At 36.5% G+C, this 10,449-nt stretch overlaps 1 pseudogene; it reads right to left on the bottom strand.

The window, feature by feature from the left end:
- Positions 1-3,788: 3,788 nt before the first annotated feature.
- LOC149265946 (ubiquitin carboxyl-terminal hydrolase 26 pseudogene) lies at positions 3,789-5,802 on the bottom strand (annotated as a pseudogene).
- Positions 5,803-10,449: the final 4,647 nt, after the last annotated feature.

The following is a 10,449-nucleotide window of genomic DNA, read 5'->3' as shown; positions in this document are numbered from 1 at the left end:
ATTTCATACATTTTCAAACTGGGCTCTCAAACCTGCTCAACATGAGCAACCCAGCAGCAACTCTGATATGAAAATAATATCTAATAAAGCATACAACTCCACACAACTACATATATGAAATATGCTAGATAGATCATTGTAGCACACTCACTCTCATGCCAACAATCAATCCACAACACCATCTTCTCACACAAATATAAGCCAAAATATCCTCAATAATTCTCCATGCGAATACCACAGGAAAATACCATGGTTATCTCAATACCACGGACACCTGTACCATGGTAATCTCCAAGTCAATACCACATGTAAATACCATGGTTATGCCAATACCATAGACACCTGTACCATGGTAATCTCCAAGTCAATACCATGGGTAAATACCATGGTTATGCCAATATCACGAACCCTCGTACCATGGTAATATCACATGCCAACTAACTCCACACACATACCAATACCATGGTAATGCTAATACCAAGAATACATGTACCATGGTAATACTCTACTCATGAAATATGCAAGATGCGCAAGGAAACCAAAGAAAATTCTCAAACAGAACTGAAAACAACTCAGCTCCAAAACATCTGACATAAACCAAGCCAAATCACTTGCAACAATAAAACATCTACAACCAGTGGAAAAAATCGCCAAATACGTCTGTAACAAGCCACAAACCATAGATCAAAGCTCAAACCACCTACAACACAATCATTTGCTATACATGTGCAGGTTGACATCAATGCCAACAATCTCCCCTTTTGGCATTGATGGTAACCCTAGTTGGGCCATCCAACTGATATTGGCCTCTGAAACTCATCTCCACAAGCACTCTCCCTTTGACATCAATGGCAAAGGGCTCACCTCAACAAATGATGGAACTAACAAAAACTCCTCCTAGACATTAGTTGGGTCAATCAGCAACAAGAAATCACGTTATCCTGGAGAAACAATAGTAGCATGCCATAACATAACCATCAAAATAGTATGGACAACAACAAAACATCCTACTAAACAACAACATAACCATCCGCAACAATAAAAATCAAATAGCAATAGCAGCAACACTCAACTCAGCAACAACAGACTTAACCAACTCCATCTCCATCAACATCACTATCAAAGAAACCTAAATAGCAGCAATCATATCCATCAACCATCTCTCCTCAAGCAACAACATAACATCTGCCTGATCAACAATCACATGGTAGACATGCTCCCCTTGAGCATCATCATCGACCAACAGTGGCATAGTTAATCATCAATATGATAAATATATACTAGTATCAACAAACTCGTGCATCAACTCCATCTTATGCCAAGATCAATGTAGCAATCATGAACTAGACGTGCTCTCCTTGAGCATAACAATCAATATCAATCTGCAATCAAAGCTTTCAAGCTCTTCTCCATGAACCATTTCCATCTTATGCCAAGATCAATGACGAAATCATGAACTAGACATGCTCTCCTTGAGCATCACCATCAATATCAATCTGCAATCAAAGCTTTCAAGCTCTTCTCCATGAACGAATGGATTGACTCTTGACGAATAATACTTGACTATAACTTACAGGGCTTTATAAACTAATTACAAGGCTAATTATGAAATACAATAATGCTCATAAGCCCCATAGACCTCATTATAATGTAACAAGACTCTATCAATACATTTGGTAGCAACAACATGCTAATACAAATGGCAATGCATCAATGCAAACATGTAATGCCCTACTTAATATTATCATGCAAATTTTACTAGTGTTTAAATTACCTTAAAATATTGACTTATAATTATCAAGAAATATTGGTACATACCTACATTGGTAAAATTGTAAATTTATTGCTCATATAAATTTTGTTATTATTCAATTCCCAACTTACCTCCTCAAATTTAAATTTTGATAGGATATGGTATCCTTTCATTTATTCCAATTTAAATATTCATATCGCATCCCCAAAATGTTCTCTCAAATTTACTTGGAAGAAGACTTGGCCCTCTCCAATTAATTACCAAATTATATATTCATATCTCATCCCCAAAATGTCCTCTCAAATTTACTTGGGAGAAGACATGGTCCTCTCCAATCAATTACCAAATTATATATTCATATCTCTTCCTCAAAATGTCCTCTCAAATTTGTTTGGGAGAAGATAAGTCAAATGTAAGGATGAAGGGGTAGTTATGACATTAATGAGAGGTGGTTGAGGTGGAGAAGAGAAGGGGGCATAAAAGGGGAAGGATGAGGGGAGGAGAAGGGATCCTTGGTCTTGCTTTTGGTTTTGGTTTGGTTGTGGTTTTGGAGGATTTGTTTTGAGAGGAAGGTGGAGAAGAGAGAAGGGAGAAAATGAAAGTATTGTTTATCTTGGACACACTACATCTAGTTGGACTTGGGCTTGGAGGGTTAAGGAACTTGTGGAGGTTTTCTGGGTTAGGAAATACTTCCTAATTGGTTGGGAGGTAAATCCAATCGGTAGTCAAGAGGAGCATCCCAGCAAGATCAAGAGCTCAGTGGAATCTCAACCAGGCTATCGGAACAAGTATTCCTCTGTTTATAGATTACTCATGTAAGTGATTGAAATGAAATGCTTACTATTTAATTGTGGGAAATAAATTTTAATGGTAAATTATCATCGATTAAATGTTTAGTTAGAAATAAGTTATTTCCTGTTTTATTGTATTTAAAATTAGAGAAATTTAGTTTTTGTTAGAGGACCCTAGGATGGATCCTCACACGTGGTATCAGAGCAAGTTTCAACTCTTCGGGACTTTATAGGCCCTATGCACTTGCTTCAACATACTAAAAATTTTTGCTAGTAGAAATTTAACAACCAACTCATGGGTAGATGCTTGTATAACATATCTATGTATCCAATAGAATTTTTCGTGTTATTTTTCCTTTTGGATAATTCAAACAATAGATACACACTTTCTGGGTTCACTAACTACTCGCATTCTCTAAATTCCCTAATTTTAGCAGTTTCTGTCAATGCGTCATCAACAATAAAGCCATTCAACCTCCACGAGGAATCCTTCACACAAACTCTATCATGAAGTGTTCTCATCCACTTGTGAACATCAAGGCTTGAAAAACTTGCAGAAAGGATCCATGCTTAAATTTTTTAACCCCAAAACTTGAATCCACCGCTAATAGATTATTATTTCCAAAGCGAATCATTTGTTGTAGTTGCCACTCTGTTTGAATTCCAAAAATGAAATCATCAGTATCAGACGAACCCTGGTAATAGAATACCTTGTTTCGATGATTTTCAACCCATATTTTTAACACTCACTGCATCATCCGAGTCCAGTTCATATGTCGACCGTCTAATATCCCTCTCTAATTTCCGTACATAATTGTGAGAGAGGAGATCATCACGATTACTAGGACCACCATGTCTCTAAATAGCTTTCATATGCTTTTGCATTATGCTCTCTACAGAAAATCCCGCATATAGCATCGATGTCATCCATAATCGAAGCTCCTCTGAGATGTAGGGAGCATACATGAACCGTGTTCCAATGGCCTTGTCATCAAGCGGTCCGTGGCAAGGAGAACCAGACTTATCAACATGCTTTCGTTGGTTGTATATGATAAGGGCAACAGACGGCTGAGCATATAAGCGTTTCACAATGAAATGACACAAACAGTCTCTCTTTGTATGTGGTCGTCCAACACTTTTTCTTTGATGGTTTAATACACTTTCTGCTAGGCCGAAACAGCTATGTTGCTAGTTGCTTTCGAAGCTCTAATGAACTCTTTCACACTACCACTCACAAATTTGCATCATAGTTTACCCCAGCCACTTTCTCTTGCCAGAAGGTGTGTTTCAGTTCCAGAACCTGATATTGAAAATGGTGACAGAACCCCTCCTATAACTGCTCTCCTGAACAACTCAAAATCTATATCATACGGTTCTACTCTCTTGTTTCCAACACCCACCCTGCGTGTTACATCAACCTCCTCTTTGCCAGAGTTGAAGCTTCCTAAGACATCCTTATCTACACTATTTCTTATCTTCTCATAATCATCAGTTGAGATCCAATAATATGGTTCATCAAGGAAATGTACAGGTGCCTCAGAAAGAACAGATCTTACTTCATTTTTCCGATCCACTATATTCTGCAATATCTTCTCTTTTTTTAATCTATATTCTTCACATATACTATCATACTGTCTGTTTAATTCCTCTAATTCCTCACAAAGATGTTTTGGAAGCGAAGGGCCATTAGTATTTAAATTTTCATTTCCATCAATATCCATTGGTTCAGCCTCTGAAACCAATAGTTTGGATCTCTTCACACACTCGTCTGACCTTCTACGACTATACATCAACATTTATGCATCCGCAGAAGAAAATATGTTCAGATTATCAGTATCATTGTCATCTGATATTATCTGTTGACCTAAAACAGAGGGATCTGTGTTGACATTCAAATCCGATGAGCTGGTATCAGGTTCCTGCAAATAATTGCCACCTTTACCTCGTGTAGACGATCCTTCCCCAAATGGATGAGATCCTAACTTTAACACTTGCTCATCATCAAACTCCCACCACATTCCACTGTGTTCTTCTTTAATATGTGCAACATAATGACCACTGTTTACCATGGCCCCCTTGTGTATCAATATAGCTGACAAATCATATATGAGAGGCACAACCTCTTGATTCTCACTCAATCTTGATCCCATATCCAAACTTCTTGGAAAACTGAATTTTGAAGTGACCTTCTTCTTCGATGGCAAGGAAAACACACCGTTTAAGCTGAAAATTGAGAACCGGAGGAAGGGTGAACAACTTAATACAACGGGTTGCATCTACATGAGCTTTACAAGATTCACAGAAGTATTGATTTTCACCTTGCAGATACTCAATACTCAAGTAATCATCCAAACTCTCTTGCAAATTATTTAAACCTTTAACATTCAATTCCAATTCATAGAAGTCTTCAACTTTACCAGAAGCCTCAGATTCTTGCCCACACATTGAGCACCTAGTAACATGTGACAGGCTTCCACGAAACAAATCCTGAACCACAATCCTTGCTTGAGGATTTTTGGAGCGACCAAGAAATCGCTCCAATAAGGAAAGAAGTAATGTGAGGAACTCGTGGCTATCTTGTTGCACGCCATTATCTAGCTCCAATGTCCTTGTAAAGGCATCTGAATCTACAGCAACCCTTTTGCCTGAGTGCAATTGCGCAAACAACCGTGAAAGTTGGTATAACACAGGCTGTTGTTGCAAAAGTTTTGGCTCGGCAGAAGAAAAAAAAACATGTCCTAAATGATGTATTCATGTAAAGGCATTGAAGTATGTTGTTTGCATAACATGTTGCACCCAAGTTTGTGAGACCTGAAGGAAAATCCAAGCTGGAACGTAATGAATCATTTGGATCTGGACCAAGTGCTACTATGGTGTCTGCCACTTTTGCCACAGGCCCTGCTTTCTGACTCCATTAGGAGGAGGAATCAATCCACAAAAGCAATTAGGTGAGTCTTTAGAATTGACTCGACAACCATGGCAAATAGGTTTTCCAATGTTGTATAACTGAAAAATATCATCCTTAGTTATCTAACCTGTTGCATTGATTTTCCTTAATGTCTCTGAGCAGGCATCCTCAATATTACTCAACCGTTGTTTCTTGCTTTTGCCTCTTGTATTTGTCCCACTCATTTTACTGCTAGAAATGTTTCTACCTTGTTAACTTGACTTTCCTTCACCTTAATAGCATTTATCAAGTTCCTACCACCTCTCTAACAAATAATTAACAGAGCAATACCGATTAATGATAGTAATTACTCTTTAATTATACAGATAAGTCTATTTACTCAAAGTCGTGTTGATCCACGAAGGTACTTCAAAGCTAGAATATTTGGATTTCCAAATTCTGATCAAGGGGCTCTCATTAATGTGAAATTAGTTCAAAGTGAACAGATTACTGATTTTGTGGGAGACAAATAAAGTCGTTTCACCCTGTTTCCTTGTTGTTAATCCTTGTCTTTCTCAACAAAATTCGCTCTGGCATTTCATAAAAGAGATTCAGAGCTTCCTTCATATCCCAGTTCTGAGGGTGCCCTGTAATCATTACATTCCATGTTGGAGTGCTTCGTTCAGACATTTTGTCAGGTCTCCACGGCCAAGTGCTCCTTTTCAATGCAGCCCATATATAATATAATAGGCTAAAACCTAATAATAATAATAATAATTAATTCCCAATTTTGCACATATTAATGTTTTTGTAATTTTTGTAATTTTTTTGGAGTTGTCTTTAATGCGACTTTTTGGAAGTTTTTAAGGTGGGTTTTTCCGGTCAAATTACTCTAAAATCCGGCAGGAATTTATTGAAATCACAAGCTTGATGGGTAATCCCGTGCAATTGAAGTGCCCTAGGGGTTTTCCAGGGTGCTAAATCTTTATATACAATCAAAAAACTAGTTTAAATAACACAAATGAAGATTTCACCTCAATGTTTTCCAGCAGAGTCCGGCACCAGAAAGTCCAAAAGTTCGCACTAAAAACAACTCTTTTTTTTACATGTAAAAAGTGTCAGCTTTTTAAAAGGAAATATGAATTGTGATTTTAATAAAGGAAAGGCATATTTATTATTATACAAGTGAGAGATATGCTAAATCCATGTGAGACCCCTTAAATTTGGGACAAGGGATATCATCCATATAACCATTACAATGTGAGGGATGTGTTAAATTGGTGTTAGAAACTTTGTTATTTTGGGATAAGGGATTTCATTTATATAATTATTTTAATATATAATTCATAAAAATATATATGTCTAAGTTTTTATAATTTATAATATATAATATTTAAACTCAAAATTATTTTGATTTTAGTTTTTCTAGGTGTAATAGTTAAGAATATGCGTTTTCAGTTACAGATTTGAATGCAGAAGATATTAGAGTATGTACACTGTTGGTACCATTCCATTACCATCTTTTTCTTCTAGAAACACCATCATTTGTCTACCTTTTTCCTCCATAGACCCCTTATATCCCTCGAAATTGATTAATTAATAACATTATAGTTGTTAGTTTGCATTAAAGTTAATTTATGAATTTTTATGTTAAAAATTAGGAATTTTCAATAAAAATATTACAGGAAGTCACAACATCCTGTAAATGGTTTATCATCTGACACGTGGCATGACAGGCAAGCCAAAGCAATGGATAGGAACGAGACTTGGAATGTACATGCATGGTGAAAAATCGATTCTACAGCAAATTAAAAGCTCCTGGTTATGCGGTCCACACTAGTCAAACCCCAGCCTTTTGGTTACAAAGGCAATAAAAGCAATGGTTTCCCAAACCGATTTCATTTTGTTTTTTTTTTTAAATCGGTTTAGATTAGAAATGACCAAAAATCATTCCATTGTAACAGCAGAAACATCTGCTTAATGAATGTACATTCGATTCAGATAGGGACAGGCAGATAAAGACTGCGTATTATTTTGTTTTCAAAAACAGTTACGATTATTATCTCTGTGCATCGTTTGAGAACAGAACTCTTGTATGTGATTTCAATCTTCAGCACTTAAATATAGTCACGGTTTTACTCCAGCAGTGTTTATGCGTTAATACTCTCGTTGCTTGAGTTTACTTCAGTGTACCATTGAAACGTGGATGGGCCTTGCGTGGATTGGTATACTGTTAATTTCATTTCCTTAGCAGTTTTTGAATTTGAATAGAACGCATAGTGTTTAGTGTTATTTCCATGTTTATAACTTTGTCAATTTGACTAGAAATTCTCACAAATGGTATTTATGGTGATAACTTGAAGATTTTATCGTTAGATCGTTGAACCATATCTTGTAAGAGATTTGATCCATCATTATATTTTAAAGCATCTCCATAGACTTTGTTTTCATGCATTTAAACTTTAGTGTGCTTTTGATTTTTCATGAATGCTTAAGTGTTAACTAGACAGAGCTTTTGTGCATAGCATCCTTGTAAGAGGATTAAAATCTCAGTCCAGCAATACGTTGTATCCTTAGGACAGTTAGATAAGTTAGGTGATCTGAGTGTTAAGGTGAGAGGAAACATATCTTAACCTTCTGTAAAGAAGTATTGTAGCCTATCACAATAAACACTTAGTTAGGAATCCTTTATGTCTATAGACTTTAGACACATGCCTCGAAGTTTACTGACCCTAGTTGATAATAAATCTAGTCTAATCTAGCACCCTAGATTGGCCACTACATTTTGGCGCCATTGCCGGGGAGGCGTAGTTAGAGGATTTCGAAAAAAAAAAAAAAAAAATTAAATAAACAAAAACAAGCAAAAACATAGATTTAATTTTAATTCATCATTTTAGAAGTCATGTTTACTTATGCCTAGATCTAGAGATAATAAAGGTAGATTCATAAAAACCCCCCATCCAAAAACTAACCTACCATCAGGAGCAGACCCTTTAGGAAAAGTTGAACACACAACATCAGCTGAGGAAGTCACCATACAAATATTAGAGGATAAACAGAAATCAGGGCAAAGACTCACACTCATCGAGAGGCAAATTCTATTAGCACACAAATCACAGAAGAAACATTTCCCTGAATCCTCTATAAAAGGAGAAAGTAGCACAGTAACTGAACAATATTTCCTTGAACTTCTCTTTGAAACAAGTGACAATGAACAAGAAATTAAATCAACAAAGGAATCTATCAAAATGGCTGAATAAGGACATGGATCAGAAAGAGGACCACCAATTCAAGGTCAAGAGGAAGAGTCAACCTTTAAATTTCCTATCCAAGAACCAGAAGAGGATGACGAAATAAAAATGAAAAACATACCTCCATCTGTGCTACCAAACTTTTATGGCATGGCTTTAGAAGACCCAGATTCATTCTTGCTTGAGTTTGACATTGTATGTCGAACATATGGTTACACAGATGATGCACATAGGCTTAGACTCTTCCCAGCAACATTAAAAGCATCAGCATTAAGATGGTTCATGGGGCATGGTGAACATGCGATAACTGATTGGGATGGCATGAGAAGAATATTCCTAAAGAAATATCAACCTTATTGTATATCGAAAGATTCCAAAGATGATATCTTTAGGATGAACCAACAAGAGGATGAAAATTTAGAGGAGTACTTAGAGCGGTTTGTTTACAATTTACAAAAATCAAAACACAGAACCATGCCTCTTGATCTGATTCGAACAATATTTTTGAAGGGCATTCGAGAGGAATACTTAGATGATATTAATTTGATGGGCAAAGGTGATATTTCCACTTTACCTTTTGAAGAAATTGCTGAGTTATGTGAAAATTATTCTAGGAGCAAAGCCAAAATTGGAAAAAAAAAAAACCATATCCTCCAAAGCCACAAAATCTGCTTCAGCAAGTGTCACCAGAGCTGAAATAGGAAACCTGTTAGAGGAATTCAGAACAGATCTATTGAGTACCTTGGGAACTCAAATTGACACTCTCAAAGCTAAGAAAAGACAAGAAGAGGAAGATCAAATGATGGCTATGTTTTGTCCAAAATGCCGGAAGAAACATGACTTAAAAGACTGCCCATTAGAAAACATTCAATTTTGTGCCTTTTGTACTGAAAATCATGATATATTTCATTGCTCTAAAGTCAAGGTTTTGCAGAACTATAATGTGGCAGCTAACACAGATATGGAAAATGTGTATTACATGGGCGCAAAGAGACCATGGCAGCCAAAACCAGCAGCTCAAGACATGTTCCAAAACCAGAATTTGCAATTTCCTGTACATGATCAGATGTATGCTCAGAATTTGTGGAATCTACCCATGCCATGGCAGCACCAAAATTACCCACAACAACAATGGAGACCATCTCAGCAATACTCTCAACAATATCAATCATATCCTCAACCATACCAACCATATTCGTAGCCATATCAACAACATCATCAGCCATATTCGCCATATCCTCAACCATATCAGCAATATCCTCAGCAGCAAGTTGTTTACCCACATCAACCTCAACCCACTCAGCAATCATTACCTGCTCCTCCACCAATAAATCCACCACAATTACAACTTCCATCTAACCCACAACCTCCTAGACCTACTCAAATCCCTGCTCAACCTGTACCAAATCCAAATAACAGAGTAGAGAGACCAGCCTACAATGTAGATGAGGGAACCTCATATCCCACATTACCCTTGCAAAATATCAATTTGAGGTCTGGTAAGATACTTCACAAAGAATCTCCAACAGTTGATAAACAAGAAGAAAACGAAGAAAATGAAAATGAAACTCCAATTCAAAGGAAACAAAATGATGACATCAAAAATAAACAAATGCAACCGTTGCATCCACCACCTTTTCCAGACCGATTGGTCCAAACAAAACTTCCCATGTCTATACCACAGTTTGATGTTTTAGATGAACTAAAGAATGTCTATATAAAAATTCCACTACTACAAGCCATAAAAGACATTCCCATATATACTAA

Source organism: Pinus tabuliformis, chromosome 6 (genome assembly GCF_031772625.1).
Source record: "Pinus tabuliformis cultivar Carrire ecotype Pingquan chromosome 6, CPIR1, whole genome shotgun sequence".
NCBI classification, from domain to species: domain Eukaryota; kingdom Viridiplantae; phylum Streptophyta; class Pinopsida; order Pinales; family Pinaceae; genus Pinus; species Pinus tabuliformis.
Note: the sequence above shows the minus strand (reverse complement) of the source record. Positions and strands in the feature narration are given on the sequence as shown.